A 14,053-nucleotide genomic window follows, 5' to 3' on the forward strand; every position below is an offset into this window, starting at 1 on the left:
CTCTCCGGACTCCGTTTTCTTGCACGATACTTCTTTTGGTCGATAAAAATTCATTATATAATCTCCCGAAGGTTTTGACCACCGTACCACACAAATGTCCTCTGTTCTTGTTTCAAGCTGTTTTCTGCCAGAGTTGTCAAGGCCAGGCATCATGTCGTCCCCCTCCTCCAACAATGGTGACAATGATGCTTGGCTAATGAAGATAGAGCTGAAGAGGGAAGAACCTTGGAGATCAACAAGGATGATGGGATCAAGAAGGCCACGGAGGATAAAGCCCCGACAGCAGAAGAATAAGACATCCTTCAACTTGATCACAATCTTCTTACCCCAACTGAGATCGAAGCTTTCAAGATGATTGAGTTAGCTCATATACAAAACAAGTATCTCACACGTGAAAATATTTTGTTGAAGGAGCATATCATCTTACTCAAGGGCATTATCCACAAATTGGAGGATCTCCTACGCTCGATGTACGACTATCCATCATCACCACTGTCTTCTTCACCGGCAAAAGAGATATAATCACATGAGTATGGGCACTCCCCTTGGCAACTGCCAAGCTTGGGGGAGTTGCCCCGGTATCGTATCACCATCACACTCCTATCTTTACCGTTTTTCTTAGTTTGATGCTTTTGGTAATATCTTGTTCTAGTAGAATAAAATTTTAGTATGATTTAGTTTTGAGTTTTGCCTTATGATCCCTCTATGTAATCGAGTCCATGAGCTATATATAATAAAGATTAGTGTTGAGTCAAGGGCTTGATTATCTTGCTATGATCGTGAGGGAATAGAAGAAAAAGAAAGAATAAAAAGAAGTAAAGAGATCATATTGATCTTATGGAGAGTAATGACTTCACATATAAAGAGTATGATGAATAAAAATTGTTGAGAGTTGATAAACATAGTTTTGGCCATCGTTGCAATTAATAGGAAGTAATAAAGAAAGAGAGGTTTTCACATATAAATATACTATCTTGGACATCATTTATGATTGTGAGCACTCATTAAAATATGGCATTGCTAAAGAGTTGATGTTGGACAAGGAAGACAACGTAATGGGTTATGTTTTCTTATATCCGAAATAAAGTATATTGTCATGGATCATCCAACATGTTGAGCTTGCCTTTCCCTCTCATGTTAGCCAAATTCTTTGCACCAAGTAGAGATACTACTTGTGCTTCCGAATACCCTTAAAACCCAGTTTTGCCATGAGAGTCCACCATACCTACCTATGGATTGAGTAAGATCCTTCAAGTAAGTTGTCATGTTGCGTGCAATAAAAATTGTTTTCTAAATATGTATGATCTATTAGTGTAGAGAAAATAAGCTTTATACGATCTTGTGATATGGAAGCAATAAAAGCAATGGACTGCATAATAAAGGTCCATATCACAAGTGGCAATACAAAGTGACGTTCTTTTGCATTAAGATTTCATGCATCCAACCATAAAAGCACATGACAACCTTTGCTTCCCTCTACGAAGGGACTATCTTTTACTTTTGTCTTATACCTTACAAGAGTCATGGTGATCTTCACCTTTCCTTTTTACATTTTATCCTTTGGCAAGCACATTGTGTTGGAAAGATCCTGATAAATATATCCAATTGGATGTGAGTTAGCATGAATTATTATTGTTGACATTACCCTTGAGGTAAAAGGTTGGGAGGCAACACTATAAGCCCCTATCTTTCTCTGTGTCCGATTAAAACTCCATACCCATAAGTATTGCATGAGTGTTAGCAACTGTGAAAGACTATATGATAGTTGAGTATGTGGACTTGTTGAAAAGCTCTTATATTGACTCTTTTTGATGTTATGATAAATTGCAATTGCTTCAATGACTGAGATTATAGTTTGTTGGTTCTCAATGAAGTTTCTGATTCATACTTTACATTGTGAATAGATTATTACTTGAGCATAAGAAATCATATGACAATATCCATATATGTTGCTGTTATAAGAATGATCATGATTCCCTCATGTCCGTATTTTATTGTATCGACACCTCTATCTCTAAACATGTGGACATATTTATCGTTATCGGCTTCCGCTTGAGGACAAGTGAGGTCTAAGCTTGGGGGAGTTGATATGTCCATTTTGCATCATGCTTTTTTATCTATATTTATTGCATTATGGGCTGTTATTACACATTATTTCACAATACTTATGCCTATTCTCTCTTATTTTACAAGGTTTACATGAAGAGGGAGAATGCCGGCAGCTGGAATTCTGGGCTGGAAAAGGAGCAAATATTAGAGACCTATTTTGCACAGCTCCAAAAGTCCTGAAACTTCACGGAAGTTATTTTTGGAATTAATAAAAAATACTGACGAAAGAATCCACCAGAGGGGGCCCACACCCTGGCCACGAGGGTGGGGGGCGTGCCCTACCCCCTGGGCGCGCCACCTGCCTCGTGGGCCCCCTGGCAGGCCTCCAATGCCCATCTTCTGCTATATGAAGTCTTTTACCCTGGAAAAAGTCATAAGCAAGCTTTCGGGAAGAAACTCCGTCGCCACGAGGCGGAACCTTGGCGGGACCAATCTAGGGCTCCGGCAGAGCTGTTCTGCCGGGGAAACTTCCCTCTAGGAGGGGGAATCATCACCATCGTCATCACCAATGATCCTCTCATCAGGAGGGGGTCAATCTCCATCCACATCTTCACCAGCCCCATCTCCTCTCAAACCCTAGTTTATCTCTTGTATCCAATCTTTGTCCCAAAGCCTCAGATTGGTACCTGTGGGTTGCTAGTAGTGTTGATTACTCCTTGTAGTTGATGCTAGTTGGTTTATTTGGTGGAAGATCATATGCATATTAATACCCCTCTGATTATGAACATGAATATGATTTGTGAGTAGTTACGTTTGTTCCTGAGGACATGGGAAAAGTCTTGCTATAAGTAGTCATGTGAATTTGGTATTCGTTCGATATTTTGATGAGATGTATGTTGTCTTTCCTCTAGTGGTGTTATGTGAACGTCGACTACATGACACTTCACCATTATTTGGGCCTGGAGGAAGGCATTTTTTTTAAGGTTGGACAGTAGGAGCACGTCCTACTGCATTTTTTTTTGAAGGTTGGACAGTAGGAGCACGTCCTACTGCATTTTTTTTGAAGGTTGGACAGTAGGAGCACGTCCTAGAGGAAGGCATTGGGAAGTAATAAGTAGATGATGGGTTCCTAGAGTGGCAGAAGCTTAAACCCTAGTTTATGCGTTGCTTCGTAAGGGGCTGATTTGGATCCATATGTTTCATGCTATGGTTAGGTTTACCTTAATACTTCTTTTGTAGTTGCGGATGCTTGCAATAGGGGTTAATCATAAGTGGGATGCTTGTCCAAGGAAGGGCAGCACCCAAGCACCGGTCCACCCACATACCAAATTATCAAAGTAACGAACGCGGATCATATGAGCGTGATGAAAACTAGCTTGACGATAATTCCCATGTGTCCTCGGGAGCGTTTTCCTTTATATAAGAGTTCGTCCAGGCTTGTCCTTTGCTACAAAAAGGATTGGGCCATCTTGCTGCACCTTATTTACTTTCATTACTTGTTACCCGTTACAAATTACCGTATCACAAAACTATCTGTTACCTATAATTTCAGTGCTTGCAGAGAATACTTACTGAAAACCGCTTGTCATTTCCTTCTGCTCCTTATTGGGTTCGACACTCTTACTTATCGAAAGGACTACGATAGATCCCCTATACTTGTGGGTCATCAATGCACCCATGTGTATCTTGAATAATCATCAACAATGACGAAACCATAGAGGCAAGCAGTGGTAGTAAGAGTAGAGTAATGAGTAGGGCCAAATAAGTCCATGTGAAGCAGCTCGAAGGGTTGAGATGTCGTCATGATTGTCTTCGAGGGATGCTTGGCCCTCGTCATCTTTCCAGCTTCGCAGGCACCACACAGATGATCCTTCTTGAACTTGACGCCCTCGATGCCTACGACGTGTTTCTTCTTCGCGAGTGTGTACAAGTTCCTCATGCCAGCATGCCCTAGCCTCCGATGCCAGAGCCAGCACTCTGACGCCTTTGCTAGAAGACATACGGCCAACTGTGGTCCTGCTGAGAAATCTACCATGCACAAATCGTCCTTTCGATATCCTTCAAAGACTAGATATTTGTCAGACTCCATAAGCACAAGGCAACGATATTTTCCAAATATCACAATCATGTTCAGATCACAAAGCATTGAGACAGACATTAAGTTGAAACCAAGGGATTCAACAAGCATCACTTTATCCATGTGCTGATCCTTTGAGATTGCAACTCTACCTAGACCCAATACCTTGCTTTTACCAGTGTCAGCAAATGTGATGTGACTCTTGTCGGTGTTCTGGGAACGGGGGTCCCCAGACTTGCCTGCCTGCGGCCCACGGTGTGGCAATGCGAGCAGGCCTGTACGGCCCATCTTCATCAACAAGGCATCCAAGACCCTCACGAGAGGCCAAGCCTCGCGAGGCCGACGACGCAGGACCTCCTCAGGAGCGGCCTCACCAGGCTGCCTCGCGAGGAGCGGAGATATCAAGGCGGGGCAAACCTCGCGAGGCTCTAGTGACGTGAGCCATGACAATCGACACCAGGCGGGCGCCAGTGCGCGCAGCATCCTTGTTTCCTCTTTGGTGCTAAGGAAGCAAGCGCAGGCGCAGAGTACCGAGGCATCAGGCAAAGGTTTCCATATCAGTGCAACGAGACCAAGACCAGCAGGACGGCAAGATGGAGGTCACCGTGGAGCCCAAGACGGCGTCACCACCAGAGCCTTTCACAGGCGAAGACCACTTTTGTCAGGATAGCTTGTACTAGCTGCCCCCTTTCAAATTGCCCGCCGTTGTTGGCTCCCTTCCCGCTCAATATTTGGGGAGAGGACCAGGGCCTATATAAGTAGAGCTAGCCACCACAGTAGGCGGCAGCTGAGAGCGCACTCAGAGGCATCTAACCCACACAAGTTAGTCGAGCACAAGAGCACCTCAACCTCAGGAGGCTATTCTTCCCCTTGTACTGTTCATCATCAGCCCAAGAGGCAATCCACCACCACACACTGGAGTAGGGTATTACACCACAATGGTGGCCCGAACCAGTATAAATCTCGTGTCTTTCTGTGTTGCGAGTTGGTCGAGTTCGTTCGCAAGATCTTAGAGAGCTAGGGTGTAGATCGGTAGGAGGGAAAGAACTTCGTGCGCACCCCAGAGTTCGAACCTTAAGGGTTTTGCCGGAACCCCACATCCGACATTTGGCGCGCCAGGTAGGGGTACGCCATAGCTTCTCCTCCATCGATCTGCGCTTCGCCCTCATGGCAGGCTCCCCGCCACCGGCTTCAGCGGCCGGTGCTGACGACGGGGCCAGGGGGCTCCGAGCCCTGGCCCCCGCCCTTCGGCAGGTGCGATGGCCACCCAAATTCAGGCCGGAGATGCCGCCGCGCTACGACGGCGCGACGAACCCGTCGGCGTTCCTGCTAGCATACGAGGAGGCCGCCCTCAAGGCCGGGGGCGATGACAAGGTCATGGCCAACTGGCTCCCCATGGCCCTCGCCGGCGAGCCGCGCGCTTGGCTGCTCAACCTCCTTGGATCCACGGTGGCATCCTGGGTGGAACTCCACGACCTCTTCACTGCTCGCTACGCGGTGCCGGCGCACCACGCGGTCGTAGCCCTGCTGGGCGGCTCTCAAGCACCGCCTTTAGATCGCCACGTCAAGCCGTTCCTCCGTCAGATTGGTGCCGCTTCCAAGCGCCCGGGGGCTCCGCCGGGTTGGGCTGGCCGGAGGCCGACCTCACCTTCGGTTCAGAAGACCACCCCAACTCTACCACCGGCTCGGGCAAGCTCCCAATGCTCTACACGCCCACCATCTGCAACGTGGCTGTTACCAAGACCCTCATCGACGGCGGTGCAGGCCTCAACTTGCTCTCCGTAGAGGCCTTCAGCCTTCTTCATGTGCCACTCGAGCGGCTCAGTCTCAGCAAGCCTTTCTCGGGAGTTGGTGGCGGCACTGCCCACTCTTTGGGACAGATCCGCCTCCCCGTCACCTTCGGCACGCGCGACAACTACCGCACCGAGCTGGTCGACTTCGACATCGCCCGCATCGGCCTCCCGTACAACGCCATCCTCAGGTACCCAGCTCTCGCCCAGTTCATGGCAGCGACTCATCCGGCCTACAACCTCATGAAGGTGCCTGGGAGCAAAGGCGCCCTAACCATCAAGGGGGACACCAAGGAGGCCGTGATGGCGCTCAGGCTCGCCCTCAAAACCGCCGCAGCGGCGCAGCCCGCCGACGCGGCCGCCTCCAAGCCTAAGGGAGCCATGCCGACCAAGAAGAAGCAATTGTTCACACAAGACAAGGCGGAAACCAAGCAGGTGCCGGTCAGCGAGGACATGCCCTCAGGAGCCACCTTTACCATAGGTGCCAGCTGAAGGAAATATTCCCTAGAGGCAATAATAAAGTTACTATTTATTTCCTTATATCATGATAAATGTTTATTATTCATGCTAGAATTGTATTAACCGGAAACATGATACATGTGTGAATACATAGACAAACAGAGTGTCACTAGTATGCCTCTACTTGACTAGTTCGTTGATCAAAGATGGTTATGTTTCCTAGCCATAGACATGAGTTGTCATTTGATTAACGGGATCACATCATTAGGAGAATGATGTGATTAACTTGACCCATTCCGTTAGCTTAGCACTTGATCGTTTAGTATGTTGCTATTGCTTTCTTCATGACTTATACATGTTCCTATGACTATGAGATTATGCAACTCCCGTTTACCGGAGGAACACTTTGTGTGCTACCAAACGTCACAATGTAATTGGGTGATTATAAAGGTGCTCTACAGGTGTCTCCGATGGTACTTGTTGGGTTGGCGTATTTCGAGATTAGGATTTGTCACTCCGATTGTCGGAGAGGTATCTCTGGGCCCACTCGGTAATGCACATCACTTAAGCCTTGCAAGCATTGCAACTAATGAGTTAGTTGTGGGATGCTGCATTACGGAACGAGTAAAGAGACTTGCCGGTAACGAGATTGAACTAGGTATTGAGATACCGACGATCGAATCTCGGGCAAGTAACATACCGATGACAAAGGGAACAACGTATGTTGTTATGCGGTCTGACCGATAAAGATCTTCGTAGAATATGTGGGAGCCAATATGAGCATCCAGGTTCCGCTATTGGTTATTGACCGGAGACGTGTCTCGGTCATGTCTACATAGTTCTCGAACCCATAGGGTCCGCACGCTTAAAGTTTCAATGACAGTTATATTATGAGTTTATGAGTTTTGATGTACCAAAGGTTGTTCGGAGTCCCGGATGTGATCACAGACATGACGAGGAGTCTCGAAATGGTTGAGACATGAAGATTGATATATTGGAAGCCTATATTTGGATATCAGAAGTGTTCCGGGTGAAATCGGGATTTTACCGGAGTACCGAGGGGTTACCGGACCCCCCCCCCCCGGGGCTTAATGGGCCATAGTGGGCCTTAGTGGAGAAGAGGAGAGGCGGCCAGGGCAGGGCCGCGCGCCCCTCCCCCTAGTACGAATAGGACAAGGAGAGGGGGGCGGTGCCCCCCTTTCCTTCTTCTCCTCCACGTCTTTCCCCCTTCTCCTATTCCAACAAGGAAGGGAGGGAGTCCTACTCCCGGTGGGAGTAGGACTCCTCCTGGCGCGCCTCCTCCTGGCCGGCCGCACCTCCCCCCCTTGCTCCTTTATATACGGGGGCAGGGGGCACCCCAAAGACACAACAATTGATCGTTTGATCTTTTAGCCACGGGCGGTGCCCCCTCCACCATAGTCCACCTCGATAATACTGTAGCGGTGCTTAGGCGAAGCCCTGCGTCGGTAGAACATCATCATCGTCACCACGCCGTCGTGCTGAAAAAACTCTCCCTCAACACTCGGCTGGATCGGAGTTCGAGGGACGTCATCGGGCTGAGCGTGTGCTGAACTCGGAGGTGCCGTGCGTTCGGTACTTGATCGGTCGGATCGTGAAGACGTACGACTACATCAACCGCGTTGTGCTAACGCTTCCGCTTTCGATTACGAGGGTACATGGACAACACTCTCCCCTCTCGTTGCTATGCATCACCATGATCTTGCGTGTGCGTAGGAATTTTTTTGAAATTACTACGTTCCCCAACACCAGCCTCGACCCAGGGCAGGAGGAAGCATTGGTGAAGTTCTTGCGCGCAAACAAGGATATATTCGCGTGGGAACCCAATCAGCTGGTAGGAGTCCCGAGAGAGGTGATTCAACATCATTTAAGGGTATGCCCCAATGTACACCATGTGAAGCAGCGGGCGAGACGGCAGTCCACTGAGAAGCAGGCCTTCATCGTCCAAGAGACCCGCAAGCTGGAGGCGGCGGGTGCCATTCGCGAGGTTCGGTATCCCGAGTGGCTGGCGAACTCTGTCGTAGTGCCGAAGAAAGGCGGGAAAGAACAGATGTGGGTCGACTCCACCAACCTCAACAAAGCCTGTCGCCAAGATCCGTTCCCGCTCCCACGCATCGATCAGCTCGTCGACTCCACCGCCGAGTGCGACCTGCTGTGCTTCTTGGACGCATTCTCAGGATATCACCAGATCAAGATGGCAGGAGAAGACGTGGAGAAGATAGCCTTCCTGACCCCGTGTGGGGTGTACTGCTACACTTGCATGCCCTTTGGATTGCGCAACACGGGCGCAACCTTCCAGCGACTGATGCACATTGCCTTAGGGAGACAGCTCGGAAGAAACACAGAGGCCTACGTCGACGACATCATGGTGAAATCTCGGGAGGCGAGGACCCTGATCAGAGACCTGGAAGAGACCTTCGAGAGCCTGCGCCAGGTGAACTTGCGGCTTAACCCGGAGAAGTGTGTGTTCGGTGTCCCTTCCGGCAAGTTGCTGGGATTCCTCGTGTCCCACAGAGGAATCGAGGCGAACCCGGAGAAGATCAAAGCCATTGAGGACATGAGCCCACCGCAGACCCTCAGAGAAATGCAGAAGTTGGCCGGTCGGGTGACTGCGTTGGCGCGCTTCATCTCCAAGCTAGGAGAATGCGCCTTGCCCTTCTTCAAGCTGATGAAGAAGAAAGGCCCATTTGAGTGGACCCCGGAGGCCGACCAAACCTTCCAAGACCTCAAGAGGTACCTAACTAGCCCACCGGTGATGGTGGCGCCACGACCTCTCGAGCCCCTGGTGCTCTACCTGGCTGCTACCCCGTATTCTGCCAGCGCAACGCTGGTGGTGGTTCGGGAGGAGCACCAAGCCAAGGGCACGCCGCGCCAAGCTACAGCTGAAATGACGCAAGATCAGGAAGGCGCCGCGGGAGCCGTAGCGGCGGCAACAGAAGACCAAGCTCGGCAAGACGACGTCACAGAGACCCCCGCAGGCGACCGGGCACCAGGAGTCCCACTACCTCAGGAGACGTCCGAGCCCCCGCAAGACACAAGCCTCACCAACGCGCCAGCCCTTGTCGAGCACCTGGTGCATTTTGTCAGCACGGTGTTGCGGGACGCAAGGGCACGGTATCCCATGCCTCAGAAGCTCCTGCTCGCGCTCTTGGTGGCCTCGTGCAAGCTGTGGCACTATTTCCAGGGCCACCCCATCAAGGTCGTCTCAGCCTACCCGTTGGAGAGAGTGCTCAGGAGCCCGAACTCTGCTGGAAGGGTCGCTGAGTGGAACATCAAGCTGCAAGCATTCCAGCTGGAGTTCAGCACTACCCGGGTCATCAAGGGAGCCGCGCTTGCTGATTTCGTGGCAGAATGGACGGATGGCCCGACACTTGAAGTAGGCGAAGACCGGTCCACCTCACCGGGAAGCGAGGCGCCGGACGGCTGGGTCATGTATTTCAATGGTGCCTTCGCGCATCAGGGTGCGGGGGCTGGGGCAGTACTCATCTCGCCCACTCAGGACAAGCTATACTACGCCGTGCAGCTCTGCTTTCAGCAGGGCGAGAAGGTCTCCAACAACATCGCAGAGTACGAGGGCCTCATAGCTGGCCTGAAGGCCACAACAGCTCTGGGGGTGAAGCGCCTTGTTGTTAGGGGCGACTCGTAGCTCCTCGTCAACTTCTCCAACAAAGTGTACGAGCCAAAGGACGAGCACATGGAGGCTTACCTCACAGAGGTGCGTAAGATGGAAAAACAGTTCATGGGACTGGAGGTGCAGCATGTGCCCCGGGGCACCAACAAGGAAGCCGATGACATCGCCAAGAGGGCATCCAAGCGGCAGCCCCAGGAGCCTGGCGTCTTCGAGGAGTGGCTCTTCAAGCCATCGGCGACGCCTCCACTCTCACGCGCAGCTCAGCCTCGGGAGGAGCTCCCACAGCCTCCTGCCACAGGAGCCCCGGCCTATGGCCCGACCTCAGGAGCTCGCTTGCTCTTGGCGCTCGAACCTCAGGAGGCATGCTGGACCAAGGAATTCAAGGAGTACCTGATGCAAGGGACGCTGCCGAAGAAGGAAGAGGACGCAGAGCGCGCGGCCTGGCAGGCCACGACATACTGTATCCAGGACGGTGAGTTGTACAGAAAGCGACTGAACGATGTTTCGCTGCGCTGCATTTCCAGCGACCAAGGAAAGGAATTGCTGGTTGACATACATGGCGGGGACTGCGGACACCACTCGTCGTCACGAACTCTCGTCGGCAAGGTGTTCCGCAGTGGGTTCGACTGGCCAACGGTGCTCAACGACGCGCCGAGTTGGTGAAGTCCTGCGAAGCTTGCCAGTTCCACGCCAAGAAGATACATCAGCCAGCTCAGGGCCTCCAGACCATACCACTCACATGGCCGTTCGCAGTCTGGGGGCTGGATGTGACACCCAAAATTTTATTTGGCTTTTTCAAAACTTTTATTTTATTTGAGGAGGGTATTTAAATTTTCTTCTAAAGAACTCTCCCTCTCAAAAACTTTCCTTTATGTCAAGTGTTTCATTTGGATTCACCCAAGACTTGATTTTTGGTCTTGGAGGTTTGCCCTTTTTATTTGGACTCAAACCAAAATGCTTTTCACTTGGAAAAATGTCTTTTGAAAAATTCTTTTAAAAGGCCCTTTGGCTTTTGGAATGATCCTTGCCCACTTTCAAATATTCCTCTTGCCATGACCCAAGTGGAAATCCACTCCCATAAACCTTTCCCCACCTTTGGATCATGATGTATCTCAAATACAGCAAGTTGAACCTCTCCATATATTCTTTTCCTTTTATTTCTTTTCAAAAACAATTTCTGTCTTCTATCTTGATCCTTGGAGGTTTACAAAGGAGCTACTCTTTCTGCTTTGAGTTTTGTCTCCAAACCTTTTTCCCTAGCTAGTCCTTTGAACCCTCAACCAGGATCCACGAAGATCCACTGGTCTCCAGCTCAAAATTTTCAAACTATACTTGCTGCAAGTTTGGACCAGATTTGCCAAATTTGATGAAATTCATTCAAATCCTTCTCCTAAAAATCTGAGAAAAATCAGGCAGCCTCTGGGTGCATTGAGAGGTCACCTCACCAAGTCCCAGCTCCAGGAAATTTTTTCTTCTTGCCAAATCATTTCATCGAACACCTGCTGGACACTGTTTCTCTAATGTTCAGCCAAGTTCAGTTAACAGTGTCTGAAACTACTGTCGTTTCTTCAGTGTCCGTTGTCGATCTCGCCAGTGCCCCGGCGTCGCCGTGCTTCCTGTCCCCTCCCCCTTGTCCTCTGCACCGCACGAGCGCCTGGAGGGTTGCGAGCGTCAGCGACGAGCAGGAGGAGGTGCGCCGCCCCGTGACCGACGGCAGCGGCGGCTTTGCGGCCGCCAGAGAGAGGCGCAGCGCAGACGGCGCCACCCAGCGCCGCCCAAGCCACCGGAGGTCGCCGCGTGGCCCTCCACTCCCCAGTGCGCGCTGCCACCCTCGTCGTGAACCGCGAGGCGCGGAGCGCGCTCTCTGCCGCCGCCGTGCCCGTACGGCCACCCCGTCGAGGACCGGCGCCATTACGCCAAGACCGACCAGGATTAGCGGGGGAACGGCACCAGTACACCTCCCTGATGCTGCCTGGCCACCTAAGCTCCCTGCCAAGCCATTGCCTCGCCGTAATTGCTCGCCGGAGCAATCCCGTTCACGGCCACCCCCTCGAACCGCCTATAAATAGAGGCCCCGAGCTTCAACCCGAACCCACACCACCTCTGCACACCTCCAACACCACGCCTAGCCACTGGAAGAGCCCCGAGGGAGCCTTCTTCCTCAACTCTGGCCGCCGCGACCCGCCACGGGATCCAGCTCGATTCGCTCCCGTGCGTGCACCTCTAACCCCCAACTCTTGCCAGTAGCTCTCTTATGCATCCACTCTCCTGACCCGCGCTTCAATTCGGAGTTTGCAGCACCCACCGGAGTTCTCCACCATCGCCCGAGCCGCCGTCCGCCGGAGAAAGTGTCGCCGTCGACGTGGTTCTCTCCGACGACCAAGTCCACCACCCACCGACGCGGAAGAACACGCTGAACCTCTTGGTACACTCCGATCTCCCTGACTCGCCGTGGTTCGACGCCGGCGACCACCGCAGCCTTTGGGCGCCGGCGAGGATTTAAACCTGACATGTGGGACCCCCACGTCAGCCTCTCTTCTTTCTCTCCCCCGAATCGCTTTCTGTTGGCGCCTTCGGGCAAGTACGTTTTCTCTGTGGGCTGGCGCGTTTCTCTTCGAACCGTTTTCTGTTTTCTCAGTTAAGTCCCTGGTTCTTTTCTGTTTCATCACAGATTAGTCCCTGGAAAAAACCCTTATAACTTTTTAATAAAAAGTGATTTTTGAGTGATTCTTTTTCTGACAGTCTTATTTTTTATCTAGTTTTTTATAGTATTTATTTGGAAATTTTCTGGAACAACTTTTATGCACGCGTTGGTTTTCACGTTAGTATACGTTTTCGCTATACCGTAGGTTCCGGAAGAGGTGACGGAGCCGCGAACTTCGCCGAGCTAGACTCCGACTTCTCCGAACCAGGCAAGCATGTTTGAACCTTTGATATGATAGGTGTTTTTCATGTTTGCTTGAATGGTCGTGCATGGCATATGAGCATTGGTGAGTATCTCGTTGCATGTGAGGCAACTAACCGTGAGTTCCGAAGTTACTGTGATCTCCGATGGGAGATGGCCTAGTCATGTGGTGACATGAAAGGCAGTAAGGTGGTATTGTTGTAGCATGCCAAGCCTTACGAGGTCCAATAAATTCCGACGTTAACGTGGACGGAGTCATGTTATCGTTCTTCCCCCTTCCGTGCCGCCACATGTTTTCTGCCAAGAATACGGTTTAGTAAGTTGGTAACCTCTTTCCGTGTACACACCAAATAGAGGCGCCGGGATGAGGGTTCCATGGCCCTGGATTAAAGCCAGTCATCCGGTCAGGGGGCATGGGTGTTTCCGGTTGGGACCGAGAGGGGGGCACCCCTTAGAGCGCGCGTATATAAATTTGATCCCATGCTACGCGAGGTTGTAGCCTCCCCGTCTCAAGGTTTTTCTTGAACGTTGCCGAGGGTGATTCCTGGCTTCGGAATGTTGAATGGGTGTGTACTGGTTAGATGTGTTTCTTCCAAAACACTGTAAACGGAACTAGTCCCCGTGACTACTGAAATCCGTTGGCTGTGGTTAAAGTACAAACTCTGCAGAGTCAAATCCTTCCAAGTTATCGTATCCATGGTCAAAGCCCGTGACCCATGTATCCATATCTATGTCAAGTTCTCATGGTATAATCCCCGGTGAACAACTTGAGTGGTAAACTTGGTTGAACGTTATTCCTGTGGATGGACTAATCCCTATTGTTATCTCATACCTGATTATCCCCTTGATATGATTTAAATTCTTGAGCTACTGAGGTATTAAGTTATAAGCCCTTTATGTGATGTCGCTCAGACGTCCGACTGTGGCATGCACGGTTATTTATTCTTTCAATATAAGCCCTTCATGTGATGTCGCTCAGACGTCCGACTGTGGCATGCACTGTTATCTATTTACTTTTGATATAAGCCCTTTATGTGATGTCGCTCAGACGTCCGACTGTGGCATGCACTGTTATTTATTTGCTTTTGACATAAGCCCTTTATGTGATGTCGCTCAGACGTCCG

The sequence above is a fragment of the Triticum aestivum genome, chromosome 4D (genome assembly GCF_018294505.1).
Source record: "Triticum aestivum cultivar Chinese Spring chromosome 4D, IWGSC CS RefSeq v2.1, whole genome shotgun sequence".
Classification (NCBI taxonomy): Eukaryota; Viridiplantae; Streptophyta; class Magnoliopsida; order Poales; family Poaceae; genus Triticum; species Triticum aestivum.